The 15,221-nt window shown below is 39.2% G+C and overlaps 3 pseudogenes; all 3 read left to right on the forward strand.

Moving 5' to 3' along the window:
• Positions 1-9,903: 9,903 nt before the first annotated feature.
• On the forward strand, positions 9,904-9,968 carry LOC141146494 (U4 spliceosomal RNA; annotated as a pseudogene).
• Positions 9,969-12,256: 2,288 nt separating this feature from the next.
• LOC141146506 (U4 spliceosomal RNA) lies at positions 12,257-12,321 on the forward strand (annotated as a pseudogene).
• A 619-nt stretch (positions 12,322-12,940) lies between these two features.
• On the forward strand, positions 12,941-13,005 carry LOC141146490 (U4 spliceosomal RNA; annotated as a pseudogene).
• Positions 13,006-15,221: the final 2,216 nt, after the last annotated feature.

Consider the following 15,221-nt stretch of genomic DNA (forward strand, 5'->3'; position numbering starts at 1 on the left):
CAGGAAATATGGTACTGGGAGGAAACCGTGGCAGAAATAAAAATCACCTCACAAAGAGCTCACAGGCACTCACTGCAGCTGAAGCAGCTCCAGTCACCTCACAAGATACAGCATCAGGGCGCTCTCACAGACAGAAAATGTCACAGCAAGACTCTCCATTTGAGTCAGATACAGAACAAATCCTCTCACAAACTTCGCCACAAGCCTCCTCAGTATCCCCAGTAATATTATTACAATTTGAAAAGATGCTTCATAAGGCTTTAAAACAAACCTCAGACCAAATAACAAAAAGCCTAACCAAAGAAATAAGAGAGCTGGGAAACCGCACCGCAGCCTTAGAAATAACAATGGATGAAATTGAAATTACAACCCAAGAAAATATAACAGAATTGGAACAATTAAAAAAAGAGAATTTAATACTTCAAACTAAGCTCGAAGATTACGAAAATAGAGCCAGACGTTCAAACTTGCGCATAAGGGGAATACCTGAAACTGTGACAGACCTGCAATCTACTATTACTGCTCTATTACAAGAACTAAAGCCAGATATCCCTATTGAACGTTTAGAACTGGACAGAGTACACAAAGCCCTCACAGCCAAAAAGAAAGATGGACCCCCACGTGATATAATCACAAAATTTCATTATTACAGAACAAAAGAACAAATGCTAATTGCTGCAAGAGAAAAAAAGGAACTTAATTTTCAAGGACACAATTATCAAATTTTTGCTGACCTATCCCAACTTACTATTACTAAAAGACGATCCATGAAACCCCAACTAATGGAACTGCAACGCCACAACATTATGTATCAATGGGGCTTCCCCTTTTCAGTCAGATTTAACTACCAAGGTACAATTTACAGAAGCAGATCAGCAGATGAACTACAACAAACCCTTTTAAAATTAAATCTGACAGAACCCACAAGCAGCAACACTCCCACACGCAGAAGAATGGCGTCATCTTCACCTTCAGGCAGCACCCAGAAAATTTCAGAACAAAATGGGAATCATCATTCTCACAAAAGAGGCCGTTATGCCACATCATCCATGGACCAAGAAGATTCAATGGACTGACATCCTAATTCCTGATATCTCTTCATTTATTATACTAAGAGATGGTTCTCTATAAAAACCTGTATTTATAACTGAATGTAACTGCATTCTGATAGTCACACACTGTGTGGGATCATGTTACATTCCAGTTATATTTCTTATTACTTCTGATTCATATAGCCTTAGAATATATAAGTGAAATAAGGAAATTCTTGTTCAGTTATATATTATCAGGTAATAACAATAGATTTATTACTTTTTAGGACAAATATGTTCAATAAGCCAGAAGTAATGGAAGCTTTTTCTTTCTTTTCTTAAAACAAATATATTATTACCTAACTAGTTCCTAGAATTATGTTTTTGTTTATTCTAATCTGAAGCAATACAACCTCAATTTTATGAGTTAACATATCTAAACAGTTACATATGAATAAAATATGTAATTGTTTACTCTAAAAGGGTTAAAATCCCAAAATAATTCAAACTATCTTCATCAAAACCAAAGTTATTAACAGTACCTTTCTAACTGAATTATTTAGCCTAGGGCAAGACTAACCATATACAACCACCCTGGAATAAATAATTTCAACAAAAACTATATTCTGCACTCCAATTAATGAAACATCATTTTGATGTCTTTTGACATAGCACTTCTCTCCTGTAAGCGGAAGATCCATGTACCCCCATTAGCCCTCCTCATTCTCCCAACCATATTATGTGGGAGTGTGACGAAGGCACTTATTCCCCTGAGAGAGATATTTATTCTCTTTCACGGGTAAATTGTGATTACTTGCAAAAAATAATTTATACAATGTATCATCTAATCTCATATGTTTTTTGTTTACTCTTTACTCCAGAATTCACTGGTTTCTTTTCTATCTATTCATCTCTTCAGTCCACACAGGTTGATCTGCGCAGTCAGCTCTGCAAAACAAAAAGTAAGTCAAAACTATTTGATCTATTGCCATGGCACCACTGAATATACTTTCCCTGAATGTTCAGGGAATAAATGTCCCTCAAAAAAGGACCAAAGCCTTCCGTACTTTCCACAACAAGAAGGCTCACATAGTATGCCTCCAAGAAACACAGTTCACCAAACATTCTACTCCAAAATATATTTCTCCTTTTTATCAACAAATTTACACGGCTTCTGCCTGTACCAAGCAAAGGGGAACTCTAATTGCATTTCACCGATCCACACCATTCACCTTATCATCAGAAATTAAAGACCCAGAAGGTAGATACCTGATACTCATGGGTTATATAATGGATACAGCAATCACGGTGATTTCCTACTACGCTCCTAACAAACAACCTACACCATTCCTCTCACATATATTATAAGTGATTAATACACACAAAATAGGAACAGTGATAATGTGTGGGGATTCGAACCAGGTCCTCCTCCCATTTCTAGATAAATCACCTTTTACACCATCCAAAATAACCTCTAGATTACCTTTTTCTCAACTTCTTTCCAAATACAATCTGGTAGATTCATGGAGAGAAAGTAACCCAATGAAAAAGAAATTCACTTATTTCTCGCACCCTCATCAAACCTTCACCAGAATAGATCATATTTTTCTAACAATAGGAATGATACCAGAAATTATTGCATCAGATATAATTCCGATTCCGTGGTCTGACCATAATGCAGTATACACTACTATAGCCTCAGCCATACCAAAAGCGCATGACCCAACGTGGTACTTACCGGACATAATGCTCAAACACCCACTACATCAGATGGCCATTGAACAAGCTTTAAAGGAATACATATCAATTAATAATACAACAGACATCTCCCCAATAACACTGTGGGAAGCTCATAAGCCTGTCTTGCGTGGTACAATACAAAGACAAATGGCACTATTTAAACGGGAACGCAAAAATCTAGCAAAAAAACTAGAACTCAATTTTAATGCAGCCTACATATCATTTCAAGATAATCCATCTCAGAGTACAAAATCTCATCTGGAAAAATCTAGATTGGAATACGATCTATTTCTCACTGAGTCAGTTGATAAATCCCTCAAACGCTCCAAACACAATTTCTACATGAATACAAACAAACCAGGTACATATTTGGCTCGGGCATTAAATTCAACTAACAAATCTTTCAAACCAATACGTTTGAAATTATCAAAAAATGTTTATACTTGTAATCCAGTTAAAATAGTCCATAAATTTCACTCACATCTCGCAACTTTATACAAGACAAACAATGAATTTAATCCTACAGAAGCTGAATCCTTCTTCTCAAAAATAACCTTACCTGAGTTATCTCAGAATCAAAAAAGCAGTTTGGATGAGCCTATAACTATAGATGAAGTTGCTAACGCCATAAAAGACCTAAAACTTAACAAAAGACCAGGCCCAGACGGCTACTCGGCTTTATACTATAAAACATTCTCAGAAATACTCTCTCCCATTCTCACTGAAACTTTTAACAAACTTCTAGATGGACATTCTTTTCGGCAAGAAACACTAATGGCAATTGTTTGTATGATCCCAAAACCCCTTTCTGATGATACTTCCTGTGTGAATTATCGGCCTATCTCTCTGTTAAACCTCGATATTAAATTATTAGCAAAAATAATAGCAAAACGCCTCAATAGCATTATAGGAAAATTAATACATAGAGATCAAGTAGGCTTCATGCCAAATAGACAGGCAGGTGATAATATACGCAGGGCAGTGTTATTGGCACATATTGCTAAAAAACGGAAAATCCCTTTATGTTTTCTATCTCTCGATATTAAGAGGGCATTTGACACAGTATCCTGGCAATATATGCAATGTTCATTACAAAAATGGGGTTTTGGACCCCACTTTTTAACATGGATCAAAGCATTATATAATAAACCCAAAGCCTATATAAAATATGCTGGATACAAATCTGAAGCCTTTAATATCGAAAGAGGTACCCGACAGGGTTGCCCATTATCTCCCTTATTATTTGCCCTTATACTCGAACCCATGGCCCAATACATCAGAACAAACCAAACTATAACTGGCATTGAAGTAGGAAGTATTACACACAAACTATGTATATTTGCAGACGATATATTACTTTTTCTATCATCACCACAGGTCTCTGGTCCTAACTTAATACCAGCTCTTGATGGATTTGCAGCCCTATCCGGCCTTATGATTAATCCTAAGAAATGCCTAGTGCTTAATATTTCACTCACAAACATGGAATTGATCCCGGCTAGGGCTGCACTCCCATTCACATGGGCAGAAAAATCAATCCCATATCTTGGAATTCATTTAACAGCATCTCATTCTGACTTATTCTCAACCAATTATCCTCCTGTATTAAGACAGATCACAAATCTAATAAAACAATGGTCGCAACTTCCTTTATCCTGGATAGGGAAGATTAATGCAATCAAAATGACTATTCTACCCAAATTGCTTTATCTATTCAGAGTCCTCCCTATTCCAATTCCTTCCTATTTTTTGAGAATAGTACAAAAAAGAGCAACTTCGTTTATATGGGGCTCTTCTAAACCACGTATACCTATACACACACTACATCTTCCCAAAAATAAAGGAGGCCTGGGATACCCTAATTTTACTAACTACTACAGAGCAGCACATTTGGCCAGTCTGTCCAAATACCATGCAAAACAGGAAATCCCATTATGGGTATTTATAGAGGCTTCAGAAAATGACCCTCTATTAATATCAAATTTATTATGGCTTGATCCTAAAGACCGCTTTAAAATTCATAATCCCATAACTAAACACTTCTTATCTCTCTGGGATAAACTAAAAACCAAATATCAGTTACAATCTCCACACAATCCTCTCCTTTCTTTTATCAGAAATCCGGCCTTTTATCCGCCATGGATCTACCCAAATTCTTTTAAAGCTTGGACAACATCAGGCATTCAGACACTAAATGACTTCATAGCATCTAAATCATTCCTTTCATTCCCATCGCTTAGAGAAAAATATGATCTACCAAACTCTGAGATATTTAGATATCTCCAAATCAAAAATTTCTATACACCATTCCTAAAGGGGGATACACCATTATCCCAATTATCCATTTTTGAATCAATCTGTACAAAAGATCCATTTGCTAAAGGTACAATTTCATCACTTTATAATCAATTATATGGAGTAGCAAATCTTAATAGACCCTCTTACGTTCAGAGGTGGGAGGAGGACCTGGGACGAACTTTAGAAGACACGGACTGGTCTAACATATGGCTCACATCTAAGTCATCTTCACCCAACATCTTAGCACTGGAGACAAATTATAAAGTCCTAACTCGCTGGTACCTTGTACCCGCTAGAGTGGCAAAATATTCACCTAATACCTCAACTCTTTGTTTTCGAGGATGCCCAGAAATAGGCACATATTTACACATATGGTGGACGTGCCCAGTAATCCAAACCTTCTGGAAGGAAGTTTTCGTGATTGCATCTAAAATATTTTAAAAAATAATACAACCAGATCCATATTTAACTTTACTTAATCTAAAACCGGAATGGTTAACACTCTCTCAATTCAAACTTATGATCCAACTAATAACGGCTGCAAAACAAACAGTGGCCAAGGCATGGAAATCTCCTACATTGGTACTAGCAGAAACAATTCACAGAATGAATAATACAATGTCCCATGCTAAGATGGTAGCCATCGATCAAAATCAAATACCAAAATTTGAAAAACTTTGGCATCCTTGGATAAAACAACAGATCCTGTCAAACTTCAATGACTCTGTCCTGTTGCCATGGTAACAGATTAAATGACTTACAGAGACACCCATTCTAAGGCTTCAAAGAGAACTAAAAAGTATAATAAACTGACGAGCGGGACAACCTTGTGGACCATAACTCTACCTTTCAACCCTTTTTCTTCTTTCTCTTTCCTTTTCTCCACCTTACGATTAAAGCTCATTATCAGAATTTATTTGACCTATATACACTCTACTTGTAAACAATATGTATAGTAGGTATAAATTATTTAAATACTTACAAAAGTAACTAAGGCAATGATATATATCTTTAATTTAAGTTTACGTGAACCCAATGTTTAATATTTGAAATTTCATGATATTTACCTATATAAACCCTACTGTAAAACAATGAGCTTACTTTATAGATCCTTGTAAACTTACTTTATGTATCTTTATAACATGGTATACTCAATAAACTTCTTTTGACAAGGAAATTTTACGATTATTCATGTTGGGTACAGAGCGAATTATTGTCGGAGGGGATTTTAACTGTTCTTTAGATAACGATCAGAAAAGAGACAGTTCAGTTGGTGTGCTGAAAGATACCATTACATCAATAAATTTAAAGGATTTATGGGAAATTTGTGGATCAGATCTGAGCAAAAAACAAACATGGAAGAACAAAAAAAAACGAATCCAGGATTGATTTTATCTTTATTTCAGATACTATTCGTGCAAAAAAGTTTGATGCAAAATAAATCTTTTTCTCTGATCACAAATTAATATCTGGTATTATAGAAATTGATGGAGGTATTCGAAAGAAATCCCCGTATTGGAAGCTAAATATTTCATTATTAAAAAAAGAAGGTATAGAGAATGATTTTAAAAACATTTATAAAAAATGGAAAGAAGATAAGAACAAGTATGATAATATTTTTGTATGGTGGGATGAAGGTAAAAAACTTTTTTAAATTTTTTTTATAAAGAAAAGCAAAGAGGTGGCAGAAGAAAGAAGAGAAATATATAAAAAACTAAATGCCAGACTACAAGTTTTTCTTCGGATTTCTAGTGAAGATATTGATGTAGAGACTGAAATAGAAGAAACGAAAAGAGAAATAAAGCAAATCTTGGAGGAAAAGGTAAACAAATAATATTCAATGCTAGAGTTAAAAACCTGGAAGAGGATGAAAAGTGTTCAAAATATTTTTTAAAAAAAATTATTAGTAAAAAACAGGAAATGAGAAAGATAGAAGGTGAAACATTAATAAAAGGAAAACTGGATAAAGTAAAACGTTTTTATGATGACCTTTTTAGCAAAAAGAAGATTGACGAGTCATTGGCTGATTTTTTTACGCAAAACCTGGACAAACAATTAAATAAAACTGAACAAGATTTTTTAGCACAAGATTTTAACTTGGAAGAAGTCTTAACAGCTATTAAAAGTTTTGATAGTTCTAAAACACCTGGAAATGATGGGTTACCGGTAGAATTTTATAAATTTTTTTGGGCGATTTTAAAAGAAGATTTTTTAGATATTATTGGAAGAGTCTCAAAGAATTTTGTTTTACCGGAATCTTGGAATGAAGGAGTGATTGTGCTCATTTTTAAAAAGGGTGATAAAGAACAGATTAAAAATTGGAGACCAATTACCTTACTGAACAGCGATTATAAAATTTACGCCAAGCTTATCGCAAATAGGATGAAGAAATGTGTGGGGTCAATTATAGAAGATGACCAATCTTGTGCAGTACCTGGAAGAGTAATCTCGGATTCGTTCATTTTAAGTAGAGACGTTATTTAGGATGTGAAGGACAGAAACCAGAAGATTGCATTAATATCCCTCGACTTCGAAAAAGCTTACGATAGAGTTGCTCATGAATTTTTATTCAAAACATTGGAAAAAATGGGTTGTCCGGAAAGACTTTTAAAACAGATAGAGAGTTTATACGGGAAGGCTTTTAGTAAAGTATCAGTTAATGGGTTTTTATCTGACAAAATTAAGTTACTGAGCGGAGTAAAACAAGGGTGTCCTCTGTCAACCATTCTTTTTATATGTGCGATAGAACCACTTTTGTGTGCAGTGAGAAAGGATAAAGTTATTGAAGGTTTTTTTACTCCAGGAAACGAAGGAAAACAGATAAAAACAGTAGCATATATGGACGACGTCACTTTAATTGTTAAAAATTTTAAAAGCTTTAAAAGAACACTGAGAACAGTAAGCTGGTTTGGTGAAGGTTCAGGTTTTAAAGTGAATTTGGAAAAATCAGGAGTTTTTACAATTGGAGACTTTTACACAGAACCAGATTTAAAAATGCCAAAAGTTAAAGAAATAAAAATCCTTGGAGTATGGTTCTCACAAAACTGTGGTAATTACAAAAATTGGGAAGCCCTGTTGGAAAGAGTGAAAAAGAAATTAGATTTTTGGAAGTTAAGATTACTAAGTATGGAAGGAAAGATACTGATTATCAAACAAGTGATTTTGCCAATTATTTTATACATTTCAATGTTTTTTTTCCCACCAGTTCAAATTTTAAAGAGACTAATTAAACTTTGCTTCAATTTTTTTGGGGGTTCAAAAATGGAACGAATTAAAAGAGATGAAATCTACAAACCAAAAGAAAAAGGAGGAAAAAGTTTTCCGGACTTTAGAAAAATTCTGTGTTTAAAATATTATTCTTATATTTTCAACAGATTAGTTAATAATGAGTCACGGATTAATGCTTTTTTAAAATACCAATTAGGTTTTTTTTCGAAAAAATATAAATGGATAAAACATGATCATTTAAAACCTTTAAGAGGAACTCCGCCTGAGTACTATATTATTTTAGAAAAAAATTTTAAAGAATATAATTTAATACACCTTGAAGAAGGAATTTTAAAAGATTATCAAAAGCTAAAAAAAAGTGGTGGAAAATAGAATAATACTCAGTCCAATCAAAAATTATTCTTATAAATTTACAAAAGGGATTTGGGAAGCAACACATTTTTCCTTGCTCTCCAACGAACAAAAAGACCTAGCATGGAGTATTGTAACAGAGATTGTTCCAACAAGAAGTTTTCAGCATGGTCGAGGTTTGCTTAGAAGTGCAAAATGTGTAAGGGAAGATTGTTCTATGGAAGAAACAACATTACATCTTTTCTGGAATTGTAAATTTGCACAGGACTGTTGGAGAAAAGTAGCACCTTTGATAAAAAACTTATATTTTATGGCTTAGGAATTGAAAAAAAAGATTTTAAAAAGGTTTGGCTACTTATTAATTCTATTAAATTAGCTTTGTGGAAAGTAAATATCTATTTATTCAAAAAAGAAAAAATACCAGTTGAAGGGTGTGTACGTTTAGGGTTGAGTTTTTTACATATTTATTATTTGAGAGATATTAAAAATTTGGAGAGAATATTTCAGAAAAATATTGGAATTTTGAAATGTGGAATAGATTAGTTTAAAATAATTAGGAAAAAAGAGTGAGAGAAGAGAGTTTTTCCACAATGATGGTACATTCTAAGACTTGAGTTGGCGAGATTGAAGACTTGAGACTAAAGATTTCTGAGTGGGAAAAAAAAAAATCTGTTCTTATCAGTTTCCAGGAGGTGGCGCTTGCTTCCATCCCTGATCTATGGCGAAATAGAGACGGGATTGCGGTTGCTATGCAAAGCCTGCTGGAGTAAAGGTGACTATAATGAGACTTGATATGGAGGCCTTGTAAGCTTATCTCACTTACATTTTCTGTTTTGTTACAATAATCTTATCTGCTAAATAAAAACTTTTATTGGAAAAAAAAAAAAAGAAATTGCTGCTAAAATGGCGATCTTTGAGGAGGTGTTTCGCCTCGATAGACGCTCGCTGCAATAGTTAAAGCGCTGCGTAAACTGTTGGCGCTATATAAATCCTGAAGAATAATAATAATAGTTGAAGAGCCAAATGATAATCCTCAGTGCCAGCCTGAGGGCAACTTTTTGTAAAACTGCAATGCAGGTGTTGGAGGCTATTTTTATAAATCCAGAAAAGCTTCTCCTTAAGTTTCCAGCTGGCATCGTCACGCTATAACTCTGGGACTGTAGCGGGGATCTGTGCACTGTAGTGGGGGGTCTGCACTATATAGCCGCGGAGCCCCATTGATTTCAATGGGCAAGAGCAGTGGAGGAGCGGTATAAGCTTTGCGCAGTGGCAGTATCATAGCCAATGAGGTTCAACTGAGGCGTGATTATTGCTAATTGCTTCTCGGCCTTTTGGCTAAGATCAAGTGTAGTATCTGTTCTTATCAGTTTCTAGGAGGTGGCGCTTGCTTCCGTCCCTGATCTATGGCGAAATAGAGATGGGATTGCGGTTGCTATGCAAAACCCGCTGGAGTAAAGGTGACCTGGAGCTGTTTGTAGCCGAAAGGGAAGCCTTCTGATGGGGATGGAGAACCACGGGGTCCGAACCGGAGGGTCGGGACCCTGGCCTTCTGGCCTGGATTGGGGCAGATCTAGCTCCTGACAGTTATTCGGGAGAGAACGCTTACTTCCCTCTTAAGGAGGGGGGGGTGGTTAGTACTTCCCGAATGTAATTAGGAGGGAGTGATGGGAGCGACGGCAGAGCCTGATAAAGGACTCTTTCTGGCTTCCTGATCTCCATATCCTTTCTGCCTGTGGTGGGGTCTGCTGTGGTCTGGGCTGGGGGGTCAGAGCTCCTTCGAAAAGCCAGTGGTGAATGTGCCCCTGAAGTGGCAGTTCAGGGGGGCCGTATAGTCACGGTGTGTAAGCACTTGATTTTATGGCACCATGATCACTTCACCACAACACACGTTTTTCGCACCTGCCTCTTGGGCCGGGCCTTTTGGCCAGGACCAGGGGAAATTTTTATGCCTGGCCGGAGGGCCGGCCATTGTATAGCACAATGGCCACTTTCACTCTCCCATCTCACTATCTTCGCCACTCTTTCTTTTACCCCTGTTTGTCACCTTTTTGTCTTTTTTTTGGTTGTCTTTGTATACACGTTTTGTCACTGTGTGGCGAGTAGGGTGTGGGTCCTCGGGCCTACTCTGAAAGTCTTGGGAGGGGGTGGACATGGGCCTTTTGGCTTGGTTCGCCCTCTCCTTTGAGGGGTCTCCCTTCGGGGGAGCCCCACTGTACTTGGGTCAGTCTGCTTCGGCAGACCTTCCAGTTGTGGGGGTCCGCCTGGTTTCGGCCAGATGGACCCTTTGTCTGAGTACCTCAGTCCCTGTCTGGAGCCTAACGTCCCAGGGGATCAGGGTAAGGTCCTTCCCTAGTGGATGACTCTGTACACCGTTGCACGTTTTTTTGTTTCACTCTCTATGTGTGGGCACTTTTTTTTTGGCACCGGGTGGAAATTTTTGAGGTGTGTTTTGCACGCCACTGGCTTTTCGATAGAGTAAAAAGTGGAGGAGCGGTATACACACCGCTCCTTCACTGCTCCAAAGATGCTGCTAGCAGGACTTTTTTGTACTGTCCTGTTAGCGCACCGCTCCAGTGTGAAAGCCCTCGGGACTTTCAAATTGGAGACACGGCAGCGGCTGTTTCAGGTCGGTTTGCAGGCGCCATTTTTAGCTCTGTAGCGCCTGCAAAACGACCCAGTGTGAGGGGTCTTAACATCCTTGTTACAGCAATAGGCATGTGACAGGTACTCTATGGAGAGATCTGGGGTCAATAAGACCTCAAATCCCTCCTCTGTACTTCAATCACACCAAGATCTGTGTTGTGATGCGGAGTGATTTGAGCCCAATGAATGGATTCAAATCGCACCATACTGAATCACATGTGAATTGTACAGGAATCATCTGAGATCTAGTAAATAAACCTGTCACTTACCTGCTTCTCCTTCACAATTTTCTTCAGGTACTGAATTTCAAACATCAGGTCCTTTCGTTTTCCTTTCAGACTTTTAATTCATTCTTCAGAGAAGTCAAGTTTTTTTCTGTAAAATGTTCCTTTCCTCCTCTAAATGTTTTACTTGTGCTTCACAGTTCACTTGAAAGAAGAAAAACTGGATCAAAACAAAGATGAAAGAAATTGCTGCTAAATTGGCGATCTTTGAGTAGGTGTTTCGCCTCGAAAGGCGCTCGCTGCAATAGTTGAAGAGCCAAATGATAATCCTCACTCTGCTAAATAAAAACTTTTATTGGAAAAAAAAAAAAGAAATTGCTGCTAAAATGGCGATCTTTGAGGAGGTGTTTCGCCTCGATAGACGCTCGCTGCAATAGTTAAAGCGCTGCGTAAACTGTTGGCGCTATATAAATCCTGAAGAATAATAATAATAATAGTTGAAGAGCCAAATGATAATCCTCAGTGCCAGCCCGAGGGCAACTTTTTGTAAAACTGCAATGCAGGTGTTGGAGGCTATTTTTATAAATCCAGAAAAGCTTCTCCTTAAGTTTCCAGCTGGCATCGTCACGCTATAACTCTGGGACTGTAGCGGGGGTCTGTGCACTGTAGTGGGGGGTCTACAATATATAGCCGCAGAGCCCCATTGATTTCAATGGGCAAGAGCAGTGGAGGAGCGGTATAAGCTTTGCGCAGTGGCAGTATCATAGCCAATGAGGTTCAACTGAGGCGTTATTATTGCTAATTGCTTCTCGGCCTTTTGGCTAAGATCAAGTGTAGTATCTGTTGTTATCAGTTTCCAGGAGGTGGCGCTTGCTTCCGTCCCTGATCTATGGCGAAATAGAGACGGGATTGAGGTTGCTATGCAAAGCCTGCTAGAGTAAAGGTGACTGTAATGAGACTTGATATGGAGGCCTTGTAAGCTTATCTCACTTACATTTTCTGTTTTGTTACAATAATCTTAACTGCTAAATAAAAACTTTTATTGGAAAAAAAAAAAATAAATTGCTGCTAAAATGACGACCTTTGAGGAGGTGTTTCGCCTCGATAGACGCTCGCTGCAATAGTTAAAGCGCTGCGTAAACCGTTGGCGCTATATAAATCCTGAATAATAATAATAATAGTTGAAGAGCCAAATGATAATCCTCAGTGCCAGCCCGAGGGCAACTTTTTGTAAAACTGCAATGCAGGTGTTGGAGGCTATTTTTATAAATCCAGAAAAGCTTCTCCTTAAGTTTCCAGCTGGCATCGTCACGCTATAACTCTGGGACTGTAGCGGGGGTCTGTGCACTGTAGTGGGGGGTCTGCACTATATAGCCGCGGAGCCCCATTGATTTCAATGGGCAAGAGCAGTGGAGGAGCGGTATAAGCTTTGCGCAGTGGCATTATCATAGCCAATGAGGTTCAACTGAGGCGTGATTATTGCTAATTGCTTCTCGGCCTTTTGGCTAAGATCAAGTGTAGTATCTGTTCTTATCAGTTTCCAGGAGGTGGCGCTTGCTTCCGTCCCTGATCTATGGCGAAATAGAGACGGGATTGCGGTTGCTATGCAAAGCCTGCTGGAGTAAAGGTGACTGTAATGAGACTTGATATGGAGGCCTTGTAAGCTTATCTCACTTACATTTTCTGTTTTGTTACAATAATCTTATCTGCTAAATAAAAACTTTTATTGGAAAAAAAAAAAAGAAATTGCTGCTAAAATGGCGATCTTTGAGGAGGTGTTTCGCCTCGATAGACGCTCGCTGCAATAGTTAAAGCGCTGCGTAAACTGTTGGCGCTATATAAATCCTGAAGAATAATAATAGTTGAAGAGCCAAATGATAATCCTCAGTGCCAGCCCGAGGGCAACTTTTTGTAAAACTGCAATGCAGGTGTTGGAGGCTATTTTTATAAATCCAGAAAAGCTTCTCCTTAAGTTTCCAGCTGGCATTGTCACGCTATAACTGTGGGAGGACGTGTTATTACGTCCTCCCAGAAGTGTGCTCCTAAGACTCCCACACCTCCCGGATGATTACATAGGGAATGGGGGTTTCATAAAAGAAGGCTGCAGCCAATCGGAGCTTGTTGTGTTTTACGGAGTACGTTATTTACCGTGTGCGTCACTAGTGTAGCGCCCTACTCCCGTAGCAGCGGCTGAAAGTTCGTTATACCCTGGAGCTTGTTCCATTACCTCTACTTCTCAACCAAATAGAATACGCAGACAGTCAATGAAAGTGAACTATGTTTATTGCAGCCTATTTAGCCTAATATAACACTAAACTCTATTGTAGCCCTCACCCAAACTGGTGGGCACTACACTAGTATGGGGCCTGAGGTGGCCATGTCCCCCCAATTTTTCTGTGTGCCCCCCCAAGTGTAACACAAATTAAATAACGTCCGCCGGCCGGCGCCGCGGCTGTCCTTGTGTCCACCAAATAACTCACTTACAATGGGCTGACAGTCTCTCTCTGAGCCTCGAGTACGGAGCTAGCCCAGAAGGTGACGTTGGTCACATTACGTGACGGCCGCCGCTGCTTGTGGGAGTTGTAGTGCTCAGGCTACTGCAGTCAAGCCAGCCGTGGTTTGAAAATACATGGTCTAGCCAGCCGCCAAAAAAAGTGTGTGCGCCTATTACAATGAGTACGGTAATGACAGAACACACATCACACATGGAGAGCCCGCCCGCCCCGAGGTAGTGGCTTTGCAGGGGGCAGGTGCGAGGACGGCCGAGCAGAGTGAAGCCACCTCCCCCTCCTCCTTTATGTCTACACAGTGCTGTGCATGCAGGAGGAGGGGGAAGCGGCTTCACTCTGCTCGGCTGTGACAGCCGCTGCCGAGACTGATCAGAGCCGCGACCACAGAGAGAAGGAGATCGTTGTGCCGGGTCATGGGTGTGCTGACTGGCTCGGGTGCGAAGCCACTACCTCGGGTTCTCCGTGTGTGTTCTGAAAGGGGAGTCTGTATTGGGGGGCTGTATTGTGTTAGAGGGGGTCTGTGCACTGTAGTGGGGGTCTGTGCACTGTAGTGGGGGGTCTGTGCACTGTAGTCGGGGGTCTGCACTGTAGTGGGGGTTCTGCACTGTATAGCCGTGGTGCTCCATTTATTTTAATGGGCAGGAGCGGTGGAGGAGCGGTATACACACCGCTCCTTCACGCTCCTTCACTGCTCCAAAGATGCTGCTAGCAGGACTTTTTTTTACCGCCCTGCCAGCGCATCGCTCCAGTGTGAAGGCCCTCGGGACTTTCACATTGGAGACACAGCAGCGCCTGTTTCAGGTTGGTTTGCAGGCGCTACAGCACTAAAAATGGCGCCTGCAAAACGACCCAATGTGAAAGGGGTCTTAACATCCTTGTTACAGCAATAGCCACGTGACAGGTACTCTATGGAGAGATCGGGGGTTAATAAGACCTCAAATCCCTCCTCTGTACTTCAATCACACCAAGATCTGTGTTGTGATGCGAAGCGATTTGAGCTCAGTGATCGGATTCAAATCGCACCATACTATATCGCATGTGAATTGTACAGGAATGATCCGAGATTTAGTAAATCAACCTGTCACCTGCTTCTCCTTCTCAATTTCCTTGAGGCACTGAATATCTTCCATCAGGTCCTTTTTTTCTTCTTTCAGTCTTTCTACTAGTTGTTCAGAGAAGTAAAGTTTTTGCTCGAC

This window comes from Aquarana catesbeiana, linkage group LG05 (assembly GCF_042186555.1).
Source record: "Aquarana catesbeiana isolate 2022-GZ linkage group LG05, ASM4218655v1, whole genome shotgun sequence".
In the NCBI taxonomy this organism is placed as follows: domain Eukaryota; kingdom Metazoa; phylum Chordata; class Amphibia; order Anura; family Ranidae; genus Aquarana; species Aquarana catesbeiana.